At 40.7% G+C, this 11416-nt stretch overlaps 1 protein-coding gene across 7 annotated transcripts in view; it reads right to left on the reverse strand.

Annotated features, from left to right (window-relative positions):
• The window catches only part of LOC123284727 (annexin A1-like), an 85679-nt gene that overhangs the window by 7122 nt on the left and 67141 nt on the right, over positions 1-11416 (reverse strand). The window contains exon 14 of one of the 7 annotated variants that reach the window (XM_070495852.1): positions 8827-9054. The exons of the other annotated variants lie outside the window; for them this stretch is intronic. The gene's annotated coding sequence lies outside the window, so the exon portion shown is untranslated. The remainder of the gene's footprint in view (positions 1-8826; positions 9055-11416) is intronic. 7 annotated transcript variants of the gene reach the window in all.

Genomic DNA, 11416 nt, shown 5'->3' on the forward strand with positions numbered 1-11416 from the left:
GCCCAGTTTCTTTTCTGGCTGCCTGTTGTTTTGGATAATTGTTCAGCTAAATTAAGAAAATAATGTTTCCATGGTGGCCCAGTTAAGTGCATTGTCTCTTGTCATCTTTTTTTTTCTTGGTTCCTGATCTCATCTGGTTTTTTTTTTTTATTGATGTAACATTGGATTATAACATTATATAACTTACATGTGTACATTGTAATATATTTCGAATTCTGTGTAGGTTACATCATGTTCACCACCCAAAGACTAATTACACTTCATCACCACATGTGTGCCTGATCTCCTCTTCCCCTATGGTAACCACCAATCCAATCTCAGTTGCTATGTATTTGTCATTGTTTTTATCTTCTACTTATGAGTGAGATCATACGGTATTTGACTTTTTCCTTCTGACTTATTTCACTTAGCATAATACCCTCAAGATCCATCTATGTTGTCACAAATGGCTAGATTTCATCATTTCTTATGGCTGAGTAGTATTCCATTGTGCATATATATCACATCTTTGTCCATTCGTCCCTTCATGGGCACCTAGGTTGCTTCCAAGACTTGGCTATTGTGAATATTGCTGCAATGAACAAAGGGGTGCATGTATCTTTATGCATTTGTGTTTTCAAGTTCTTTGGATAAATACCCAGCAGTGGAATAGCTGGATCATATGGTAGATCTATTCTTACTTTTCTGAGGATACTCCATACTGCTTTCCACAGTGGGCTGCATCAGTTTGCACTCCTCCCAGCAGTGTACGAGGGTTCCCTTCTCTCCACATCCTCTCCAACACTTGTTGTTTCCTGTCTTGTTAATTATAGACATTCTGACTGGACTGAGGTGGTATCTCATTGTCGTTTTGATTTGCATTTCCCTTATAGTTAATGATGTTGAACATTTTTTCATGAGTCTGTTGGCCATCTGTATATCTTCTTTGGAGGAATCTGATTCAGGTCTTTTGCCCATTTTTTAATTGGGTTGTTGAGAAGTATGAGTTCTTTGTATATTTTGGATATTAACCTCTTATCTGACATATGGTTTGCAAGTATTTTCTCCCAATTGTTAGGTTGTCTTTTCATTTTGTTGATGATTTCCTTTGCTGTGCAGAAGCTTTTTAGCTTGATGTAGTCCCATTTGTTTATTTTTTCTTTTGTTTCCCTTACCCAGTCAGACATGGTACTTGAAAATATGCTGCTAAGACTCATGTCAAAGAGCGTACTACCTATGTTTTTTTCTAGAAGTTACATGGTTTCAGGTCTTACATTCAAGTCTTTAATCCATTTTGAGTTGATTTTTGTGCATGGTATAAGACAATGGTCTACTTTCATTCTTTAGCATCTGGCTGTCCAGTTTTCCCAACATCATTTATTGAAAATACTCTCCTTTCTCCTTTGTATGCTCTTGGCTCCCTCGTGGAAAATTAGCTGACCATAGAGATGTGGATTTATTTCTGGGCTCTCGATTCTGTTCCATTGATCTGTGTGTCTGTTTTTGTCTCAATACCATGCTGTTTTGGTTACTATGCCTTTGTAGTATATTTTGAAATCAGGGAGTGTGATACCTCCAGCTTTGTTCTTTTTTCTCAGGATTCCTTTGGCTATTTGGGGTCTTGTGTTGTTCCACATAAATTTTAGGATTCTTTGTTCTATTTCCATGAAAAATGTTAGTTTCAACAACACACAGTAAATATGATAAAGATTGCATTGAACCTACAGATTGCTTTAGGAAGTATGGACATTTTAACTATGTTAATTCTTCCAATCCAAGAGCACTGAATATCTTTCCATTTCTTTATGTCTTCTGCAATTTCTTTCAATAATGTTTTACAGTTTTCAGTACAGATCTTTCACCACTTTGGTTAAGTTTATTCCTACATATTTTATTCTTTTTGTTGCCATTGTAAATGGGATTGTATTCTTAATTTCTCTTTCTGCTACTTCGTTGTTAGTGTATAGAAACACAACTGATTTTTGTATGATGATTTTGTATCCTGTGACTTGACTGTATTCATTTATTATTTCTAAAAGTTTTTTATTGGGTTCTTTAGGGTTTTTAATATATAAAATCATGTCATATGCAAATAGTGACAGTTTCACTTCTTCTTTTCCAATTTGAATCCCTTTTATTTCTTTTTCTTGCCTGATTGCTCTGGCTAGGACTTCCAATACTCTGTTAAATAAGAGTGGTGACAGTGAGGATCCTTGTCTGGTTCCTGTTCTTAGAGGGATAGATTTCAGTTTTTCTCCATTGAGAATGATATTAGCTGTGGCTTTGTCATATATGGCCTTTATTATGTTGAGGTATTTTCCTTCTATACCCATTTTATTTAGAATTTTTATCATAAATGGATGCTGTACCTTGTCAAATGCTTTCTCTGAATCTATTGAGGTGATCATGTGACTTTTATTCTTCATTTTGTTAATGTGGTGTATCACGTTGATAGATTTGTAGATGTTGAACCATCCCTGCATCCCTGGAATGAAATCCACTTGGTCACGATGTATGATCTTTTTAATGTATTGTATTCAATTCGCCAGTATTTTGTGAAGGATTTTTGCATCGATGTTCATCAGTGATACTGGCCTGTAATTTTCTTTTTTTGTGTTGTCCTTGTCTGGTTTTCATATCAGGATAATGTTGGCTTCGTAGAATGAGTCAGGAAGCCTCCCCTCCTCTTCAATATTTTGGAAGAGTTTGAGAAGGATAGGTATTAAGTCTTTGAATGTTTGGTAGAATTCACCAGGGAAGCCATCTGGTCCTGGACTTTTATTTTTTGGGAGGTTTTTGATTGCTGTTTCAATCTCCCTATTGGTGACCGGTTTATTCAAATTATCTACTTCTTCTCAATCCAGTTTTGGAAGATTGCATGATTCTAAGAATTTGTCCATTTCTTCTAGATTATACAATTTTTTGGTGTATAGCTTTTCACAGTATTCTCTTACAATCTTTTGTATTTCTGAGGTGTTCATTGTAATTTCTCCACTTTCATTTCTGATTTTATTTATTTGAGACTTCTCTCTTTGTTTCTTGGTGAGTCTAGCTAAAGGTTGGTCAATTTTGTTTATCTTTTCAAAGAACCAGCTCTTGGTTTCATTAATTTTTTCTATTGATTTTCAGTCTCTATTTCGTTTATTTCTGCTCTGATGTTTATTATTTCCTTCCTTCTGCTGACGTGGGGCTTTGTTCTTCTTTTTTCAGTTCCTTTAGGTGCACTGTTAGATTGTTTATTTGGTATTTTTCTCGTTTGTTGGGATAGGCCTGAATTGCTATAAACTTGCCTCTTAGAACCACTTTTGCTGTATCCCATAGATTTTGGCATGTCATATTTTCATTTTCATTTGTCTCCAGGTAATTTTTGATATCTCCTTTGATTTCTTCATTGACCCAATCATTGTTCCATAGCATTTTGTTTAATCTCCACATTTTTGTGGCTTTCCTGATTTTCTTCCTGTAGTTGATTTCTAGTTTCATGCCTTTGTGGTCAGAAAAGATGCTTGGTATTATTTCAATCTTCTAAAGTTTGAGACTTTTTTTGGGCCTACTATGTGATCAATCCTGGAGAATGTTCCATGCACATTTGAAAAGAATGTGTATTCTGTGGCTTTTGAATAGAATGTTCTATATATATCTACTAAGTCCCTCTGGTCTAATGTGTCATTTAAGGCCAATGGTTCCTTATTGATCTTCTGTTTGGATGATCTATCCATTGGTCTAAGTGGAGTGTTAAAGTCACCTACTATTATTGTGTTACTGTCTATTTCTCCTTTCATATCTGTTAATAATTGCTTTATATATTTAGGTGCTCCTATGTTGGGGGCACAGATATTTACAAGTGTTATATCCTCTTGTTGGATTTTTCCCTTTATCATTATGTAGTACCCTTCTTTGTCTCTTATTGCAGTTTTTGTTTTAAAGTCTATTTTGTCTGATATAAGTATTGCTACTCCCAGTTTCTTTTCTTTGCCATTTGCATGGAGTATTTTTTTTCTTTTAGGAAGATTAGCCTTGAGCTAACTGCTGCCAATCCTCCTCTTTTTTGCTGAGGAAGACTGGTGATGAGCTAACATCCACGCCCATCTTCCTCCACTTTATATATGGGACGCCTGCCACAGCATGGCATGCCAAGTGGTGCCATGTCCACACCCAAGATCCGAACCAGTGAACCCTGGGCCGCTGAAGCAGAATGTGCACACTTAACTGCTGTGCCACTGGTCTCGCCCCTAAAGTATCTTTTTCTATCCTTTCACTTTCTGTTTGTGAGTACCTTAGGTCTGAAGTGTGTCTCTGGTATGCAGCATATATACATGTCTTGTTTTTTTATCCCATCAGCCACCCTATGCCTTTTGATTGGAGCATTTAGTCCACTGACATTTAAAGTAGCTATTGATAAATCTGTATTTATTGCCATTTTGTTACTTTTTATTTTCTTGGTGTTTTAGTAGTTCTTCTCTCTTCCTTTCTTCTTCTCTTGCTCTTCTTCCTTATTGTTTGATGGCTTTCTTTAGTATTATGCTTGATTTCTTTCCTCTTACTTATTTGTTTACTTATTATAAGGTTTCTGGTTTATGACTACTATGATTACCATTGCTATATTCTACATATATAGCAATCTGTATTGAGCTGATAGTCTCTGTAGCTTGACCTCTTTCTAAAAGCTCTATTCTTTTACTCCCCTCCTCCCACATTTTATGTTTTTGAAATCATATCTAATCTCTTGTTTTGTGTGTTTCTATCCATTACCCTCTTCATTGAAATAGGTAATTTTAGTACTTTTGTCTTTTAACCTTCATATTTTCTTCATAGGTGGTTGATCTGCTACCTTTACTATATTTTTGCCTTTACCAGTGATTTTATTGACTGGTGGGGTTTTTTCCCATGATAATTTTTCTTATCACTATTTGTGGTCTTCTCTTTCCCATTTAAATAAGTCCTTTCAGCATTCCTTTTTTTAAAGATTGGCACCTGAACTAACAACTGTTGCCAATCTTCTTTTTTTTTTTCTGCTTTTTCTCCCCAACCTCCCCCACCCAGTACATAGTTGCATATTTAGTTGTGGGTCCTTCTAGTTGTGGCATGTGTGATGCCACCTCAGCATGGTCTGACAATCAGTAACATGTCCACACCCAGGATCCAAACTGGTGAAACCTGGGCTACAGAATCAGAGCATGTGAACTTAATCACTCGGCCACAGGGCTGGCCGCCCTTTCAGCATTTCTTGTAGAACTGGTTTCTTGGTGATAAACTCCTTTAATTTTTGCTTGTCTAGGAAGCTCTTTATGTCTCCTTCCATTCTGAATAACCATGTTGGATAGAGTATTCTCGGCTGTTGGTTTTTTCCCTTCAGCACTTTAAATATGTCATGCCACTCTCTTCTAGCCTGTAGGGTTTCGGCTGAGAAGTCCACTGATAGCCTTATGGGCTTTCCTTTGTCTGTCACTTGTTGCCTTTCTCTTGCTGCTTTTAGGATTCTCTCTTTATCTTTAATTTTGGGTATTTTAATTATAATGTGTCTTCGTGTGGGCCTCTTGGTGTTCATCTTGTTTGGTGCTCTCTGTGCTTCCTGTACTTGAATGTCTGTTTCCTTCCTTAGATTAGGAAAGTTTTCAGCTATTATTTCTTCAAATAGATTCTCTTCCCCTTTGTCTCTCTCTTCTCCTGGGACACCTATTATATGAATGTTAGTGCACTTGATATTGTCTCAGAGTTCCCTTAGATTGTTCTCATTATGTCTAATTCTTTTTTCTTTTATCTGTTCAGCTTGGGTGATTTCCTCTACTCTTTCATCCAGCTCACTAATCCATTCTTCTGTATCATCTACTCTGCTATTGAGTCCCTCTAGTGAATTTTTCATTTCCAGTATTGTATTCCTCATTTCTGATTGGTTCTTTTTCATATTTTCCCATTCTCTGTTGATGTTCTCATTGTATTCATCCACTCTTCTCCCAATATCAGTGAGCATCCTTATGAGTTTTTGTTTGAACTCTGTCAGGTAGATTGCTTATTTCTGTTTCACTTAGTTCTTTTTCTGGGGTTTTGTCCTGTTCCCTTACTTGGAATGTGTTCCTTCGTCTCCTCATTATGCCTCTTTCTCTGTGCTTATATCTATGTATTATGTGAGTCAGCTATGTCTCCTGATCTTGGAGAAGTGGTCTTATGTTAGAGATGCCTTTTGAGGCCCAGCAGTGTGCTTCCCTCTCATCACCAGTCCAGGTGATCCAGGAGTGACCCCAGCATGGGCTACTTATTCCTTCTGCTGTGGTAGGGTTGCTCTTAATGCAGGTACCCAGAGAGTGTAGTCTTTCCCTCCCTGGCCGGCTCTTTCTAAATCAGGTTTGGGGAGCGCCACCACCATGGGGTACAGGGTCTAACAGCACACCCCTGTAGCAGTTTTCCTGTTAATTGAGTAGGTACCCAGTGTGGCTGGTTGCTAGGCTCAGTGGCTTACAGTTGCTGTAGGCCTCAGGCCTGCAAGGCTGTTGTCAGGTCTCTTAGGATTGCAACTGAGTGGGGCTGGCCCTACACATGGGAGCACCCAATTGTTTCAGGCTTTGGAAGGTGGGGCTGATCTTCTTTGTGAAGCACAGGTCTTCTGCCCCTGATAAGCCCCAGCACCCACAGGTCCACACACACTGTCAACACAGCCCTAGCCCATGCAAACTTCCTGACCCCCTGGAGTATACCCACTCACCCCACTGCAGAGGCCCCCACCTCTCCACCAATGCCCCCCACAGTTCACCTGGTCCTTGCACAGGCACTGCCCCACAGAGTCTGACACACTCACCTGCCTGTAGAGGATCAAGGCACCCAATCTATGTAGGCCCACAAGTAGCCTGAGGGCTTGCTGTTGGGTGGGGCTGGTCCCTAGGGAGGGTTGTCTGCCCTGGCTAAACTGGATTAAATCTGTGCTCTGGTGGGCACGGTAGACCCCTGGGCTAACAGGCCAGGGGAACAACTTCAATAGCATCTGCCAAGGTTTGTGTCAGCACATCTGTTCTAGGTCACAACAATGGCCATCACCAATGTCTCAGTCTCTGGAGAGGTCTTATCTCTCACTTAGATTCACCCAGAGCCTACCAGGTGAGTCTCTTTTCACCAAAGGACTGTGCAGCTTTCTTTTCGGTGATTTTAGGTTGCTCTCTGTAATGAGTGAAATTGTGCATGGGCCCTTTAAGAGCTGGGAGTTTTGGCTTTCATCTGATAGCTTTTCTTGGGGTATTCCCCGCTGCAGTTAATAGCCAGTGAAGCCAGATAGTAGGACACTTGTCTTAGTTGTGCTGAGTCTGAAGGATACTTATAGCAGTAATGTGTTCCCACTAAGGTCCCCACTTCTCCAGGGAGGGCTGGGTACTTTAGGATGGTTCCCACTCATTTGGCTATGAATCTCTGCTGCTCATGAAGGTGGCTTGTTTTCTCTCCAGAAGGAATTTCTGCCTCTTTTACCTCAGTCAGGACTGTCCCTTGTTGTGAGAGTTCTTTTTATCCAGTTTTTAGTTTACAGTTTTCTCTCCAGGGTAATTTTTCCAAGACTAGTTGTAACCTGGTTGTGTTTGTGGGAGGAGGCGAGTTCAGAGTTTGCCTAGGCTGACGTCTTGATGAGATTTGTCTCTTGTCATCTTAACAAGCTGACAATGGTTTATCTTCCAACCCATTGACAGAAGTTGAATTAAACAGGGAGGAAGTTTCATAATTAATGATGTCAACTCCAGAATATTGTTTAAAAGCCTTCTCAAATCTGTCAAAACAGTTAAACACAGATTCATTGGATTTCTGTATACCTTACTGAATCCTTTTCTAGTCAATAATCTTTGGGAAGACATTAGGAATTTTTTCATGAAGTCTTTTAGCTAACACAAACATCTCCCATGGCTCCCTTGCCATACTTAGAAAGTCTTCCATGGGATTGTTCCATCCTGCTTTAGAAAACCATTCTTTGGCTTTCCCTTCTCCCACAAGCATGTGGATAAGTTGATACAAATCTGAATAGCCAGGTTGATAAGTTTCAATAATTAGGTCAAATTCTTTTGCAAGTTTAATAAGGTCTTCGTTGGTGTTGGAGAATCCCTTAGTTACAGCTAATAATTCAGATTTTGTCCAGGGGCTGTAGCGTACTATATGGGTTTATTCCCATCTCCTGTCTTTAAAGGGAGCTGCTAGTGCAGCAGAATCAAGGAGAGCTTCAGAGTAATCATTATAAAAATGAAGTTCAGCCAGAGAAGGATATAGTGGAGGTGGGTAAGCAGGGCGTGGAGGGTGGGGAGGAGCAGAAGCAGCTGCAGCACCAGAGAAAGCACTGGCCAATCTTTCTCGTTTTCCAAGCCTTTGAGAGAGATCTGAATTGAGTTCAGTAAGTTTAGAATTAATGGCTTGCAAGGAAGTGTCCTTTTCAGTGTTTCATTTAGAGGCCTCAAGATACCAATTTTAAAAAGTTTCCCATTTTATTTGTTTGGTTTGATAGGCTTTTTCCAATTGAGTGCACAGATAAACCAATTTAGGAATTTCAAAGGAGCCCCATTTAGGCCAGTGAAGCCTTAAATCACCCCGAGTAATCTGAGCCCAGTGGGACAAAAATCTACATGTAGAAGGTCTGTATTCTTTAAAGACAAAACCAGCAGGAGTCACAGAGTGGGGCTGTTCTTTGGTGGTCCTCTTAGAAAATGGATTTCTCATTTGTATGAACTTACCAAAGGATCAAAGGCCCAAAAAAGGAGTGAAAGAAACAGAAGTTTCTAACAAAGCTGACAATGAAAGGATGGCCAGAACCAGTATCAAAGGACGCCTACATAAAGAGTCTGGACCTCTACCAAAAATGGGAGGTCCAGACCCAGGAGGACTTACCACCAGGAACCAGAGCCACCAGGAGGAGATGACAGAGTACAAAAGATTCTTTGCAGGCACCTTGCTTGTGTCTGTGAAGTGGCACCAGAATTGAAGGTCAGTAGCTAGGGATCCCACTTCTGTCACTATGTAAAGTCAGCAAATAAGAGGCATAAACTGCAGTTTATTTGGGGTCTCAAGAATTGCAATTCAGGAGAAGTAGATTCGAGTAGAAGCTCAAATGTGCTCCTAGGAAGACAAAGGAGGCAGGGGTATATAAAAGGAAAGGGCACAGGCTTACAAAGGTCTACAGTGAACAGCTAATGACTGGTTCTGGCATGGGGTGAGCTGACTTGCCAGAACATAGTTGGTCCTAGGCAGACTGTCCCTTCTTGGAATGAGGAAACACTTCAAGATGTGACGTCTGCTGTCAGGTAAAGCTCAAAAGTTCAGTTAACGTCTGGTGGTGGATGTGGTGTACAATCATAAGCCCCACTTCCTTAATGGCCTCCCAGCTCCATTTTAGAAGCCTTGAAAATGGTACTCCATTTTGTCATTGTCATCCACCACAGTCATGCACCACGTAACAATATTAACGATGTTTTGGTCACTGATGGACCACATATATGACAGTGGTCCCATACGGGTAGCACCACATAGCCTAGGTGTGTAGTAGGCTCTACCACTTAGGTTTGTGTAAGTACACTGTGTGATGTTCACACAGCAATGAAATTGCCTAATGATGCATTTCTCTAAACATATCCCTTTCATTAAGTGATGTATGCCTGTACTGATTCTAGTCTTGTGAATGTTGAATAATGAATTACTCATTTCAATTATTTGAGTTTGCCCCACTGGCTGAAGATGGTAAAGGCTGACTGAAGCAAAAAACTCAAATTTGTTATTCAACATTCACAAAACTAAATGAATAAAGAAGAACTTTAAGTTCTGTATCAGGGTTCATGTAAGGCAAAAACATTGTAAAGGAAAGATGGATTTGAGGACATCTATGATTCTGAGTGTAAATGTCTGGGTACAAGCAAAAATTCCAGGGAGCATTTCAGACTTTCGAGGCAGTGGAATTGGTGAAACCAAAGTCAAGCTCTCCAAACAGTAAAGGGGGCCCAGGTAATATCTGGAGTACAGGTGGAAGAGGCAGAAAATTTCATTAATGTAATTGTATGATATGATGAACGGACAGAGTTGGAAAATAGGATGGCAGGGTAGGGCAGAGGGACCTGGAGGGCCCAGGATGGATGGAGAGATCAGCTGGGCTGGTGGAGGGAAGGGGCCATGGGCACACCCTCTGCATGTCCCCTCCCCCACCCTCTGAAACCCTTTGTGACTCTTCAGTGCTCTGTGATGCAGGCCTGGGATTATAGGCAAGTGCGGACACTCTCAGAGCTCAGTTGCCTCAGGCAGCCTTGCGATTCAGAAAATGGAGTTCAGTCAATGGAATGTTCTCTCATTTCTGAATAGCCATATTGAGTTGTTTTTGAGCATCTGCTCAACATTCTTAGATAGTGACCACAGCCTCACCATCGTGTGTGGGTTGTGGTTGCTTCTTCTGTTCCTGTGCTTCCTGGTGGGGATTCCACCTTTACCAACCTTCTGGAAAACCAAAATCTACCAAAAGGTAAGGATCCCTGGGCAAGCCACCAACAGGGATTTTTTTATTGTTTTTTCCATTTCTAGTCCCACATTTTTAAATGAGTTGGTCCAGAGAGACTCCTAAGATGGCAAGTCTGAATAGAGGATAGAACATCATCCTTCTAGGGGAATAGGCCAGGCAGGACTAGGGCTTCAGCTGGGACTGTTTCCCATTCAAAACTCACAGACCATCTGGGTGTGGTGGAGGATTCCTGGATAAAATCCCATCAGTGATTTCACGGCCCTGCATTAGGTTATTTAGAGAGTTTGGGATCTGTGTAGGAGAACACTGTTTCCAACACTGGATCATGAGTCACATTCCCATGTCGGGCGTCATTCGACCAAACCGTCCTTTGTATTGGGCAGATCAGGAGAGCAGGGCTAAGCCTCTGAGCAGACACTGGAGTGTGAGCTCTGTCCCAGGATACAGGGTCCTATCTGAGGAGGCACAGATGTGACTGTGGGCCTCAGAGTCTATGCCCTCCTTGAGCAGAGGACTTCTGACTGAGAATATCAAGTGTGGACTCCAGCCAAAAATCCTCCTTCGAGTTTTTCAAAGAAGGAAAAATTGAAAGTTTCTTATCACCTTTAGAAATTCAGAAAGGGAAAGAACACAAAGTGCTAGTAATAAAAATAGAGAGTGACATTAATCTTGGATGAATATCTGAGTTTCCTAGAGAGAGGAGCAAGACAACTAAGTCCTCGCTCCTCATTCTTTTCTTTTTGTTCTCAGCGTCAGGGCAGAGCCAAGAGGAGAAGAAAAGGTGGAACATCAAGTGGTAAGGTTCCACCTATCCCACCTGAGCTCTCCAAGGGTGACCCTTCCTGTCCTCTCCATGAGGCCCCAGGTCCATGGTCTCTGAGGATGTCAGTCGCTAGATCGAGTCCCTCTCAGAAAATAGAGGCCTCAGAGGAAAGGCTCATGGGAAGGTAGTCAGAACCCGAGACATTTCTCAGATTC

Source organism: Equus asinus, chromosome 23 (genome assembly GCF_041296235.1).
Source record: "Equus asinus isolate D_3611 breed Donkey chromosome 23, EquAss-T2T_v2, whole genome shotgun sequence".
NCBI classification, from domain to species: Eukaryota; Metazoa; Chordata; class Mammalia; order Perissodactyla; family Equidae; genus Equus; species Equus asinus.